The sequence below is a fragment of the Jaculus jaculus genome, chromosome 2 (genome assembly GCF_020740685.1).
Source record: "Jaculus jaculus isolate mJacJac1 chromosome 2, mJacJac1.mat.Y.cur, whole genome shotgun sequence".
Lineage (NCBI taxonomy): Eukaryota > Metazoa > Chordata > Mammalia > Rodentia > Dipodidae > Jaculus > Jaculus jaculus.
This window is the reverse complement of record NC_059103.1, coordinates 197,764,273-197,778,954: the sequence shown is the minus strand read 5'-3', so window position 1 is coordinate 197,778,954 and position 14,682 is coordinate 197,764,273. Positions and strand designations below refer to the sequence as shown.

General features: G+C 49.8%; 1 protein-coding gene across 4 annotated transcripts in view; it reads right to left on the bottom strand.

Moving 5' to 3' along the window:
* The window catches only part of Slc45a4 (solute carrier family 45 member 4), a 76,335-nt gene that overhangs the window by 47,466 nt on the left and 14,187 nt on the right, over positions 1-14,682 (bottom strand). The window contains exon 1 of one of the 4 annotated variants that reach the window (XM_045144566.1): positions 6,594-6,612. The exons of the other annotated variants lie outside the window; for them this stretch is intronic. The gene's annotated coding sequence lies outside the window, so the exon portion shown is untranslated. Of the gene's footprint in view, positions 1-6,593; positions 6,613-14,682 lie in introns of those variants that run through there. 4 annotated transcript variants of the gene reach the window in all.

The following is a 14,682-nucleotide window of genomic DNA, read 5'->3' as shown; positions in this document are numbered from 1 at the left end:
CTAAGCAATCCCTCAAGCCCCTCAGCTGAGCTTTTGAACCTCCTCACTCCAGCTCGCAGCCCATCCCTGCACCATCACAGGGATGCAAGCTCATTCTAGGAGGTGAATCCCAGCTCTCAGCTCCCACCAATTAATCCAGACACTGGGACCCTATTCTCTCATCCTTCTGGCTTCAAGACAGAAATCAGGGGATACTGAATGCAGGATTCCTGTAACACTGGGCCTGCCCCACCAGAAGGCATTTCCTGGCACTATGAAAGTCCAGGAGACGCCAGATGAAGAGCAGGCTCGGGAGCAGAGGCAGCTGCGGCCTGCTTTATTACGAAGTGACACACCCAGGAGTTTCATCTAAGGAGTAAGTTCATAACCAGTGTCCACTCTTCAGGGCTGTGATGACCTGCAACACAGCACCACCTGAGCCCACCTTTCTGCTGGGCCCACCTGTCCTTCCTCACGCTCCCTGTGGAAGGAAGTCCCTTCAGCTTTAAAGTGACCACCTATAAAAACCTGAGGGCTCCCAGTACAAAAGCCTGCGTTCCAGAAAAGCCCTGCCAATCATAAAGGACAACACTTGGATGCATTGCAAAAGTGCCTAGTGTGTCATGTCCAGGTCTTGGCCCTATCACACACTCAACAACACACAGGTGAAAAAAGCCAGGCACGACAGTGCATGCATTTAATCCCAGCACTCAGGAGGCTGTGCTGGGAGGAATGCTGTGAGTTCAAGGCCAAAGTGAGACTACATAGTGAATTCCAGGTCAGTCTGGGCTATAGCGTAGATCCTATATTGAAAAACCAAACCAAAACACACACACACATGGGGGGGGAGGGTGAAAGGGGGAAGCCTTTAAGGACCAGGCCAGGCGTGGTGGCGCACGCCTTTAATCCCAGCACTTGGGAGGCAGAAGTAGGAGGATTACCATGAGTTTGAGGCCACCCTGAGACTACATAGTGAATTCCAGGTCAGCCTGGGCTAGAGCAAAAAGAAAAAAGGACCAATGGGGATCGAGATGGCTTAGCAGTTAAGGCACTTGATTGCAACCAGGGTTCAATTCTCTCTCTCTCTCTGGAGGCCCTGGCATGCCCAATTTCTCTCTGGCTAGAGGCCTTGGCACACACATCCATTCTCTCTTCTTCTGCTTGCAAGTAAATTTTTTTTTTTTTTTGGTTTTACAAGGTAGAGTCTCACTCTATCCCAGACTGACCCAGAATTCACTATGTAGTCTCAAGATGGCAATCCTACCTCAGTCTCCCCAGTGCTAGGATTAAAGGCGTGTGCCACCATGCCCGTCAAAAAAAATTTTTTTTTTACGGGCCAGGGCTGGAGAGATGGCTTAGCAGTTAAGGTGCTTGCCAGCAAAGCCTAAGGACCCACATGTGACTCTCCAGATACCATATAAGCCAAATGCACAAGGTGATGCAAGTGCCTAGGGTTGCACATGCACATATGGTGGCACACATGTCTGGAGTTTGACTGAAGTGGCTGACGGCCCTGGCGCACCAATTCCCTCTGGCCTCCCCCATTAAAAAAAAAAAAAAAATTAAATGGGGCCAAAACAACCTCTTCTGTTAACAAAGACTATGTTGAATCAGAAACTGAGTTCAGACACAATCTCAGTATTGTAAGCAGCGCCTTGGTTTATCAATGCCACATCAGCTTCCTCTGAGATTCATTAAGGCCTCGGCAGTACTCCCCCAGCAGCATTTTTAAGATACTCTGCAGGAGAGTAGTAGCTTGAGGCCTCCTGCACGAGAAGGGAAAGCTGCCAGAGCAGCATTTCGACAAAGAACCTGCCCAGTGGCTTCAGGTGTGGGAGCCTGGGCTGGCCTCTGCTAATGGCCTTGCTGTCCTAGGCCTGGCTCTCGATGGCCAGGGTAGGGCTGTGGTCTTCATGGGAGGAGAAACTGCACCAGACACTCAACAAATAAACCATAAGGGGAATGAGAAATCAAGGCCATAAATTGGTCTTAAAGCTGAGTCTGACTGTGGTTTTTAAAAAAAATTGTGTTATTTGCATGTGTATGGGGGTGTGTGGAAAGGGTGCACCAGGGCCTCCTGTCACTACAAATGAACACCAGACACTTGGGCCATTTTTTGCACCTGGCTTACATGGGTGGCTTGGGAACTGAACCCAGACGAGCAGGCTTTTCAAACAAGTGCTTTTAACCACTGAACCATCTTCCCAGCCCCAGTTTAATTTCTTGATAGGCATTCAAGCAACCTTGTGACCAAAGGGATCAATGACTATAGAGTGCCAGAGCTGCCCTTCACAGTGCTGTGGACCCCAGATTGCGGGCAGTCCAGCGGGTGGGAGATGGCCCCATGGTGTATTACTGCTTCAAGTTCCCAGGCTGACTCCCAATCTTCCCACCAGCAGGGTCTGTGAGGTTAACACATAGCTAGCAAATGCCAGCTCGGTCAGAGTGCTGGGAGGGGCTCTCCTCACCCAGGTGGTCTAGCCTTTTTCTCTCCAACATCCAGCTAAGACAAGGCAGACTCTTGGGCACTTAAGATGCCCCGAGTCCATGTGAACCAAGGGTGCAGAGCCACAGAAACGTCCCCAGGATGTGTACGTGCAGAGAGCTCAGCTGCCGGCTCCTCGCACGGTGCCAGTCCGGTGCTCTCAGGAGGCAGGGAACCTGCCATGGCAGACCTCGGTCAGGTGGTGGGTGCGCCTCTCTTATGGCTCTTCCTATGCTACTGTGGGCTACACTGATGACCAATGGTCAAGCCCTGGGCATTTTCAAGAGAGGTGAACCCTGCCACCGCAAAGTGTGTGCATATGCAGGTTCTCAGCTCTGAAAGAGATGACTAGACAGATGGACAGAGGACAATCCAGCTAAAAACAATGGATCCTGCAGGCAGTCTAATTTCACTTGCATAACCCTAAAGAATAAAAGGGCAATCTAACAGTAATCATGTTGCTTTCTTCTGAGACATGATCATGCCATGTAACCCAGGCTGGCCTCAAACACAGGGTAATGCTCCCTGCCTCCCAAGTGCTGGGCGCACGCACACACACCCCGGCACCTCCCTAGGGCCAGGACCATGCATACGCCTCCACACGTGGCAAGTTCTGGAGTCTCAAGACTTTTACTCAGGGCTGTTACTAAAAGGGGGGTGTTTCTGACTTGGAAATACTAAAATTGTATCAATGTTTCTGATCAGAAACTACGAGTAAGTGACTCAACTACTGCCTGGTGTGGAAAGACTCGCCTGAGGCCTTGCTAGTGTCCCCTCAGCCCTGCCCCACTGCTGACAGAGATTCAGTGAGAGCCAGGGTCTGCTTGCTCACATCAGACTGTGAACCAGCCTCAATCAGAGTAAGTCTACCCCGTGGCTTCCAAGTGCCCACTCAGCACTGTGCTTCCTCCCAAGCTCCATGATGATATCACTCCTGCAGACTAACTGCACCCACGTCCAGGAGAGTGCTGAAGTCTAGGGTGTGAATCCCAGGGCCAGCCCATAACATGGGGCCTAGGCAGGAGGCATGACAGGCAGCCAAGAGTTCTAGAGGTAAAGAGGGCCTGGCTTCCTGGGCAGCTCCTGGCCTCCTCACAGTGGTTAACAACATACTCCTGCCTCTCAGGATAGAAAGCTGGCCAGAGCTGTCTGGTGTCTATAAACATGTTCCTCCCAGGAGACCGCTGGACACAGACACTGAGTTACTTTCATTCTTTTCCTTATTTGCCACTCTGAAAAATAAGCTCTCTACTCAGTGATGGAATAGGGTTCAAAACCTTAAACACTGAACAGTGACCCAGAGAAAAGATCACCAGATCCAAGAGATTTCCAGTTTGGCCAGTGGCCCAAAGTAACTCTATTCTGTTTACTTGGTGAGAGCAGAACTTGCCTGGGGATAAAAATCTAATCCTGTAACCAGTCAGCCACGGCTGTTGAGACTGTTGGAGTCCATGAGTCCTGGAAACGGGTTTGAAGCACAGGCAATTTCTAACCCCAACACCCAAGGGTATTCCTCTGTCCTCACAAGGGCATTCTCAGAAAAATAACCACAGTGTTCCTGGTCCAGTTCCTGTGATAGCCACCATTTGACATGTCTATTTCAGGTCCACTGTAGTGTGCCCTGCAGGGGTTAATGGAAGAGTTCAGGGCTCATTCACTCCAAAGGGGACATCCATCTCACTGAAGGTCCTCCTGGTTCTATGTTCACCTCCCAAGGGCATCCAAATATCCTTGGATGAGGCAGGGCTCTGTCCTTGGCTACATGGCCTTTACTGCAACTACTATGTAACAGTTTCTGCAGACCATCCATGAGAACAAGGCCACTTCACCCCAGCTGGTGACATGTGGATCAGTCCCCTCAGCAGGGATAGGTCCAGGCCCTCGCCCCTGCCCTAAATGGCTGCAGAAATGTGCAGGATGCCTGGGTACAAACCCATCAGAGCAGATGTGAAAGACAGTAGGGTCTGCATAACATCACATCCCCAGGGCATGTGGGCTACCATCAACTGGGGAGCTCCCAATCAGATCGGCCTGGGGATCTAGTGGTGGGCAGAATCCTAAAATCACAAAGGCATTAAGGGAGATGGTCCTTAATGAGCCCATCATGTCCCTATAGGTCCCTATATCTCTATTGCTAACCCAAGCCCCCAAAAGAGCATGTTTTAGCTTGTAATTCTTCTCCCCCCACTTCCTGTTGAACTGGGGTCAGACAGCAATGAATGGTGGAGCTGGCCACATGTTCTGAAAAGGCTCTACCCTCAGTGAGAGAGACCAGTATCCTGCACATTGTACCTCCAATGGGGCACACCAAATCTGTCTTCAGACAGTCTGAGAAGTGGCCATATAGGTGGTCATTAAAAGCATACTAAGCCGGGTATGGTGGTAGAGGTAGAAAGATCACTGTTAGTTCGAGGCCAGCCTGAGACTACACACTGAATTCCAAGTTAGCCTGGGCTAGAGTGAGGTCCTACCTCAAAAAACCAAAACCAAAACCCAAAGTAAAAATTATGCAACAGCTTATTAAAAATATACATACATACATACATACACATACATACATACATATATATATATATGTAGCTAAGTATGGTGGAACATGCCTTTAATCCCAGCAGTTGGGAGACAGAAGTAAGAGGATCACTGTGAGATGGATGCCAGTCTGAGACTGAGACTAAATAGTGAATTTCGGGTCAGCCGGAGCCAGAGCAAGACTCCAAAAACCTCCAAAAACCAATGAATAAATAAGAAAATATTCGTTTAGGTATCTTGTAAGTAAAACAGAGAAAAAGAGTGAGGGGAGGCAGTGGCAGCAAGCAGGTGTTTGTGGCTAACCTAATGCCTGTAATTCTAGTGCTGTGGTGGCAGAAGCAAGAGGACTGCCTGAAGTTGGGAGGCTGGCTTGGGCTACACAGCAAGAACTTGTCTCAAAAGAAAGTCATCAAGAGTAAACCTTTGAGCTGGGCATGGTTTCTCATACCTAGCATTTGGGAGGCTGATGTAGGAGGATCCCTGTGAGTTCAAGGCCAGACTAGAACTACAGAGTGAGTTCTAGGCCAGCCTGGGCTAGAATGAAACTTTGTCTCAAAACTAAAAAAGGAGCTAAGCGTGGTGGCACACACCTTTAATCCCAGCATTTGGAAGGCAGAGGTAGGAGGACTGCCATGAGTTCGAGGCCACACTGAGACTATATAGTGAATTTCAGGTCAGCCTGGGATAGAGGGAGACCCTACTTTGAAAAAAAGAAAAAAACTATACATGTAAACACACACACACAGTACAAGATTAAGCACGAACTAGGTAGGCATGGTGTGGTACACATGTAATGCCAGCGCTGAGAGCGCAGGCAGGCAGATCAGAAGTTCAAGGCCAGCTTCATAGGATGCCTTCACCATCCCTCCAAGGTGGCCACAGAAAGAATGAGTTCCTGGTAGGCCAAAGGACACAGGGCTTGGCCCCTGATGCTCAGACCAGTGGTCAGGCATGATTGCAGCTTGCCACACACAGGGGAGGGGCTCAAGAAAGGCACAGATCCACCTTGGCCTTCACACTCAGCACCAGAGGGACAAGCCAGAGGCTACCTTATGGTTCTCCAACCTCCCACATCCACAGATCTTCCACCATCCCCTTTCCCTCCCAGGCCAATTGGCCCCTTAACTGCAGGGTCATGGAACTCCTTGCTTGCTCACAAAGGGCCTCCCAATCATCCATCTAGCCCTAGTCCAGCTACATGTGGCCGGGCCTGAGCTTCCTCCTCCAAAGGGCTCTGGGTCTGGGTCTGCGTGAGAATGTTCTGCTCACCCCAGGCATTCAACAGCAGCTCCAAATGAGTGAGTGAGCACTGCCTGCTGCAGGAAGCTCTTCAGCTTTGCTCCCATCTTCACAGGAGCTGCAAAGCCCATGTCTGGGCTCGTCTCCCACAGCTGCTGCCCACTACTGCCTTCGCAACTGCTTCTGTGGTACGCAGCAACTGTAGCTGAAACTGCAAGAAGGCACTTCCTATGAGCCAGTTCCTACTGTAGACTCCACATCTATGTTAACTCACTTCGTCACAGCAATTCAGCATGGGGAATCATTAGTCCCATTCTACAAAGAACAAACCAAGGAAAGAAAGATGAAGTCACTTGCTCACCTGCCTGAAAGATTCAAGATTAGGAGCCCACAGCCTGGTGTGGGCGCCCTCTTTCTCCCTCCTCTGTACAGTCTACAGTATCTGAGAGACTGATGTTCCTTAGAGAAAAGCAGAGCAAGACGAAGTGCCCTTAATGGACAGTTGCCTGTAAGTATGACACGCCACCCAGGGCTTAGGGAGGAAATCACGCTCTTGAGCATCCAGAATGGTCAGTGTGTGGATGGGTGAGGCCTGGTTGGCTGGATTCGCCAGAAGGCCAGTGCCAACAGGGTTCTGCCCTCCTTTTGTTGTGCTTGGAAAGGTGGGGGAGGGATTGCTGAAAAAGAAAGGATGGGATAAAGGGGCAAGATCTCCTTCTCCAAGTTTAGAAATGCCAGGACACTTAGGCAAAAGAAACCTGTTACCCTGAGCCGAGTCAAGTGCAAAAACAAAGTGGTATTCCTTATTCACTCCCATGATCTGCCAGGCAGAGCTATATGAAAGCTCCCTGCTACTGCAGGATGGGGCTGCCGGCAACAGCAGGCTCCTGGGGGACACACGCTCCTCAAACGTCCGCTGAGGCGAGACAACACAGCTACAGCGGCACAGAAGGCCGTGGTGCTCTGCCGACACTGCCAGCGCTCTACCGCATGGCAGGGGCACCCTTCTCCCACCCTGCCCACCTGCAGGTGGCCCAGCAGGTCACCCAGGATCTGCGCCCACTAACTGGCTCACTGGCCAGCAGCTGAGTACTGGACACAGTTCTGCTCCAGGTCCTAGACCCCTCAGTGCAGCCTGGACACTGCCTGCTATCCAGACTGGGCACACACACAGGCTAGTTGGGTTTTACCGACCTGGGATACTCAGCCAGCTAACCCACCATCAAATCACTGAGACAACAGCGAAAGGAAGGGACAGTTTTCTGTGGGAATTCTTGATCACAAAGCTGACAAAAAAAATGAATCTAAACTGGGCATGGTGGCAGACACCTTTAATCCCAGCACTCGGGAGACAGACGCAGGATCACCATGAATTCAAGGCCACCCTGAGACTAATTCTAGTCAGCCTGAGCTACAGTGACACCCTAACTCAAAAAAAACAACAACAACAAAAAAAAAAAAAACCCTGAATCTAGGACTGGAGGATGGCTTAGCAGTTAAGATCCTTGCCTGCAAAGCCAAAAGACCCAGGTCCAATTCCCCAGGACTCATGTTGGCCAGATGCACAAGGGGGCCCACGTGTCTGGACTTCATTTGCAGTGGCTGGAGGCCTTGGTGTGCCCATTCTCTTCTCTCTCTCCCCCAATCCTTTCTCTAAATAAATAAAAAATAAAATTACAAACAAAAAACACCTGAATCTAGGCGTCTGGAATGGGATCGAAGAAAGAATACTTGGGTATGGTAACATGCACATGTAAGCCCTGTACTTGGGCTGAGGAAGGTTGGTAAGTTTAAGGCCAGCCTGGGCTGATAGTGAAATCCTGTTCTCAAAAAAAACAAAGGTGGTTCCAAGGCTCAGGGCCTAATGTGGAAGAGGTGGCAGAAAGAATGTAAGAGCCAAAGGAAGATTAGGACTCCTTACAACATGCTCCCTCCAGACACAAAATAGCCTGGATATCCATGACCTCACAGTGCCTGACACTACCTACACAAGACCATCATAATAGGAGGAAAAGATCATGACATCAAAATGAAAGAGAGACTGAGCTGGGGAGGGGATATGATGGAGTTTCAAAGGGGAAAATGGGGGGAAGGAGGGTATTACCATGGGATATTTTTTATAATTATGGAAGTAGTTAATAAAAATTGGAAAGAAAAAAAAAGTGGGCTGGGGAAATGGCTCAGTTAAGGTGTTTGCCTATGAAGCCTTAGGACCCCAGTTCGATTCCCCAGTACCCATGTAAGCCAGATGCACAAGGGGGGAGGTTGCATGCATCTGGAGTTCGTTTGTAGCAGCTGGAGGCCCTGGCATACCCATTCTCTTTCTCTCTGCCTCTTCCTCTCTCTCTCTCTCAAATAAATAAATAAAACATTTTTTAAAAAAGGAAAAAAAAAAAAACCCACCCTGGACTGATCAAAACACTTAAGCACTTAAGCGCTGACCCCGGCCTCCCTGTGACTCCCTGTGACTCAGGCTCCTCATGGGAACAGGGCTACAGACTAGGCCAGGATGCTGCAACCTGCCAGGGACCATTCAGACGAAAGATCAGCATTCACTTGCATGGGGGATATACAGACAGTGTGTCTGGAGTTCCCCTGGGCCTGCCTGTCAGGAAGTGCAGGCTCAGGCTTCCTGACACAAGAGGAACTAAGTGACATGTGCCAGAGACTCCTGAGGTCCCTGTGGCCTTGGCTCTGCAGAGGGACTTCAAGAGAGGCCAATGGGTGACAATGAATAAAGTGGAAAGCTTTGGTCCCTCAGCCCCAGGGATGTGGCTACAGCAAAGTAGAACCATGCCACACTCCTGCAGCCAGCAGCCGGCCAAACATCTCTGCTTTGCAGGCTAGGACTTGGGGACTCCTGGCACAACAGGTTTAGACCCCAGATCAGTCATCTACAAAACCCGCCAATCCTCAGTGCAACTGGGACCCCGACAGCCAGATGGCCCCATGGAAGAAGTTTTAAAAAAGCTAATTATTCCCAGCACTCCCGGGAGGCAGAAGAGGAGAAGTGCCATGAGTTCGAGACTACATAGTCAATTCCAGCTCAGCCAGGGCAAGAGCAAGACCCTATCCCCCCACAAAATAAAAAGGAACACAAACCCAGTCAACCTCCATTATCCCTGAGTTCTGCATCCACAGGTTCAATCAAATGAGGAAAAAGTAAATTAAAGATTTTATTTTCATTTATTTATTTACTGGAGACAGAGAGAGAGAGAGAGAGAGAGAGAGAGGGAGGGAGGGGGAATATCAATGAATGAATATGGGCATGCCAAGACTTTTAGCCAGTGCAAACGCACTCCAGATGCATGCATCACCATGTACATCTGTCTTACGTGGGACCTGGAGAATTGAACCTGGGTCCTTAGGCTTTACAGGCATGTGCCTTAACTGCTAAGCCATCTCTGCAGCCCGGATAAAGTAATTTCATCTGTCCTGAGAACACGTCCTTATTTCAGCAGCATTAACGGCATTTACACTAGAGTAGAGTTTAAGTGATCTAAGCATGGTGTCAGGTACACAGCAGGATGCTGGGGGAGGTCATTTTCAAACACAAGGCCGTTTGGCCTGAGGGACTTGAGGTTCCTTGGACCTGTGCTGGCCACTCCACTGACGGCTCCAGCCGGCGCTGCGTGGTGGTGCACATCTCCATGCAGATGCAGGTCGGACTCTGTCTCAGGGCGCTCTGCACTGGCAGGAAGTCCTCCTAAGGTCCCTGGAGCTGTAGTTCCAGGGTACCCACCCACCCTGCTCTGCTCAGAGTTGAGAACTCCACTAGCCACTCCTTCATTGCCAAGTTTTATCTGCCACATTTTTCAATGTGACCCAGCTTCATTCTTTTGGACAACCTTGACTCTCTGTGGTGCTCACTGCTAATTTTAACTCCTCTACAATTCCTCCAGAGAGGCTGTCACAACAGCACCCAGCAGTTACTCTGCATGGTGTTTGACAACATGGGATTGCAGATGGGTGAAGAGTCACATTAATCCTGCTCAAGATGCTGCTGCTCAACCAAAGCTGGGAGAATAGCTCCCTCAGCTTGACGTCTAATGGGAAGAGGCATGCCCCCCACCACACACACGCAGGCAGCGTCTGCTTCAAAGAAGGTACTGCAGCACTCTTAGCTGACCCTGCAGGCTCCATCCCCAGCCAGAGATGGGCAAGGAGGGGCCTCACTAGGAGAGTATTAGGAGACACACAACCACCCCTAAACTGTACCTAATGGTATTATGTTGTGTCATTGTGAGAAAAGGGCACACAGCTCTCAGCAGATTTCCAAAGGATTCCATGTGGCACAGAAGATGACGACCACCCAGTATGGAGACTGGGTCACTCAGAGCCACTTGGTCACTCAACTGGTTAAGGGAGTTTTTGTTGTGGTGTGGTTATGTCATAATCTTTTCGTAATCGCTTTTAAGTAGGTCCTCCCTTTTGTTGCTTCCTTTAGGACTTAATTGAGCAATTTATGGTCATACCTCAAAACGCAGGCAGAATGAAGGAAGAGGCTGGAGTTACCACTGTAGACTTGTGTAGCATATGTGAGGCCCTGGGTTCTGCTCCCAGCATCAGGAGAAAAGAAAACAGAAAAGGAAAACAGACAAGCCAGGATGCAGTGGCACTTGCCTATGGCTCTGGCTACTCTAGAGGTAGAGGTGGAAGGTTCATGTGATCCCAGAAGTTCAAGAACAGGGCTGGAAAAAAAAAGAAAAAGAAAAAGAAGAACAGGGCTGGGAAGATCATTCCCACCCGAGTTCAATCAGCAGTATCCTTGCAGGCAACGTCCAGAAAGCTTGTAATCACAGAACCAAGGAAGTAGAGATAGGTAGATCCCTGCAGGTGACTGGTCAGCCAGTCTAGCCTAGTTAGCAGGCTCCAGGCCAATGAAAGACTTCTTTCTTTCTTTCTTTTTTTTTTTTTAGGTAGGGTCTCCCTCTAGCCCAGGCTGACCTGGAATTCACTATGTATTCTCAGGGTGGCTTCAAACTCAAGGTGATCCTCCTACCTCTGCCTCCTAAGTGCTGGGATTAAAGGGGCATGCCACCACGCCTGGCAAGAGACTACCTTAAAAAGAGGCAGATGGCATACCTGAGGATGACAAACAAGGTTGTCCTCTGGTCTCCACATGCACTTGCCCACACATGCATATGCACCCACACACATGTGCGCCCACACATGAACATGCAAGCACTGCCCCACCATAAACAAAAAGTTTCAAAAACAGCCAAGGCAACACAGTGAGACTTGCCCCTCCACCACCAAAAACATTGGGTTTCTGGACTGGAGAGCTGGTTCAACAGTTAAGGTACTTGCCTGCAAAGCCTAAGGACTGAAGGTTCAATTTCCCATTACCCATGTGAGCCAGATGCACAAGGTGGCACATGCATTTGGATTTCATTTGCAGTGGCCAGAGGCTGTGACACACCCATTCTCACTCTTGTCTGCCTCCTTCTTTCTCTCTCTTAAATAAACAATTATTTAAGTGGGTTTCTAAATGTAGGGAAAATTAAGTCACCAGGTAGCAAATACAGGGATGACAGTAACCAATCCCAGAGGAAGGAGAGAAGTATGAACACCTACTGGGAAACAACTGTCACCATCAAACCGAGTGAGCAAGACGCAGAGGTCCCAGCAGCTGATCCTGGTAGGTTCACTGTGGGTGCAGGTAAAGGTGGTTTGCTATCTGCAATGTCCATGCATGGCACTAATGCAACTGAAGAGAAGACCAACAGCGACAAGGGACTCAGCAAACACTTGTCTCACGTTTCATAAACAACACGTGACCATGCCCAGACAGGCCGTTCTTCTAATCTGCTCCTTTAGCTAAAGAAAGCTGCTCAGCACACCTCCTTCCCTCAGATTCCAGAAAGTGAGCCTCTCTCTGGTCCCACTTGGCATTCAAAGTTCCTGCACCTGCTATCAGGTGCACAGGCCAGTATGGCCACTCTAGCATGCAGCTCCAAGAAACCTGAGTCACTGCCCTGGGGGTTACCTCAGAGACTTGCAGTGTCACTGGCGTCCATGGGCCAGGCTCTGTCCACACACACCACACACTCACAGAGGACCTCAAATCACCCCCACGAGGTCTCAGCTGTGGCCAGACCCATCAACAACCTCTGGGTTCTTCTTGTTCAGCTATTTGGCCAGGGCAGATCCTTCCTCCCACTCCTTAAGACTCCAGGTTACCATAAATTCACAGATGCACCTCGTCTTACAGGACCCCAAACTACCAGTGGTTTAAAAGAAAAAATCTTACTCCAACTGTGTGTGGTGATGTGCACCTATATCCCAGCACTCTGGCAGCTGAGGCAGGAGAGTAACAAATCTGAGGTCAGGTTAGAGACAAAGCTCAGTGGTAGAGCACATGCCCAGCACACACGAGGTCCTGGGTTCCAGCCCCAACACCACACCAAAAGACAAACGAAAACAAAAACAAGTTATTCTTGACTACAGGAATTCAAGGCCAGCCTGAGTGACACAGCAAGTTCCAGGCACGACTGCTACACAGTCAGATTAAAATGAAAAAAGAAAAAAGAGGGGTGGGGAAGGCCTCTGTGGTTCATTCCTCAGCAGCACAAAAAGCCATACGCAAAGTGATCGCACATCTGTGACCCAACACGCCTATGGCAACAGGACGCAAAGTGAGCAGGACCTCAAGCTGGTGAGAGCCACAAAGAGGGGAAAAAAACAAGCAAAGTGGAAAGAGAGGACAAAAACTCAAAGGCTGCCTTCAGGGACATGTGAGCATTCCCACACACAATTTTTTTTAAAAAAAGAGGGTTGGAGAGATGACTAAGTGGTTAAGGTGCTTGCCTCTAAGCCTAAGGACCCAGATTTGAGTCTCTGGTACCCATGTCAACCAGATGTACAAGGTGGCAGATGTGTCTGGAGTTCACTGAAGTGCTGGAGGCTCTGGCACACCCATTTTCTAATCTTCCTCTTCCTTACTCTCTCACTTTCAAATAAATAAAATACTTTTTTTTTAAAAAAAAAAAAGAGGAACCTCAGGGCTGGAGATATGGCTTAGTGGTTAAGGTGCTTGCTTACAAAGCCTAAGGATCATGTTCCACTCTCCAGGTCCCACATAAGCCAAACGCACAAGGTGAGGCAAGTGTGCAAGGCTGCACATGCCCACTAGGTGGCGCATGCACCTGGAGTTTGATTACAGTGGCTGGAGGCCCTGGCAAGCTAATTCTCTCTCTTACCTTCTCACATGAAAAACAAAAAGACCAGTCTGTTGGCTAGTCAAAAACAAATCCAGGCGTGGTGGTGCATACTTTTAATCCCAGCACTTAGGAGGTAGAAGAAGTAGGAGGATTGCCGAGAGTTCCAGGCCACCCTGAGACTACATAGTGAATTCCAGGTCAGCCTGAGCAAGAGTAAGACACTGCCTGAAAAAACAAGCAAAAAAAAAAAAGGAACCTCAGCAGCCTGTCCTATCTTGGCAAAAAATGGTGAGGAGCTGATAGTCCCAAGAGGGCAAAAAGACCATAGCCAGCAGGGGAAGAAGAGCTGTGGTGCCACAGGTCAGGGTACTGGGGTATACAAGGGAAACGGGGGGGCGGTGGGGAGTGGGAAAATCTGCCCACACTGTGCTCTCAGCGGACCAAAGGACACTCCTGGGCTCTCTCAGCGTCCCCTGGTTTCGTTGTGCCTATTTTACAAGTGGAGTTCTGGGACTCCCAGAGGTCCAGAGCCTGGAGAGAGGCTGAGTCCAGATGATATGAATGCTACAGACCTCCAGGCCCAGGCACGAGGCCAGAATCCCCAGGGTCACTCCTCCTCACTTAGGTCACCAGGCAGTTCCTGATCTCACTGACTGAAGATATGGAGAGCTTTCATTTTAGATGTGGGCACAACAGTCTCCACTGTCTCTACACTGAGATGATGTCACAAGCTGCAGACATACAGTGACATCCTGCCCAGTCCTACATGCGGCAGAAACCAAGACACAACAAAGCTGTGCCCCAGCGCCCTGAAGTGTCCAGAAAGGCTCAACCAAGCAGCCTTACTTCCATCTCCTGGCAGGTGCTGCCTGTGGGGAGAGGAGGGAGGAAGGCCAAACCCACAGCAGGCATGATGTGTGCACCCACTGGTCATGCAAAGGAGTCCCTGAGGCTGAAGGTGCCCCAGGGACCCTAGATGTACTGCCACTGCTTCCTCTGGACTTTTTACAGGGCAATACTGACAGGACAGAGAGACTCTTTAAGCCCTTTGAAGCCAGCAGTGCTGGTTCTAGGACAAAAAAGGCCAAGGTATCTGCATCCAACCAGTGGTGGCCAAGACCTACCCTGCTCTCCTTGGCTCTGAGGCAGGAGTACCTGCCCTCCTAGCAAAACCCGGACCCAAGCTCCCAGCCAGGCCTGCTTTTTCTGAGCACTCATGCAAAACAAATGGAGATATTTAAAGTCCCTTTAATACCAGCACTTGGGAGGCAGAGACAGGAGGATTAC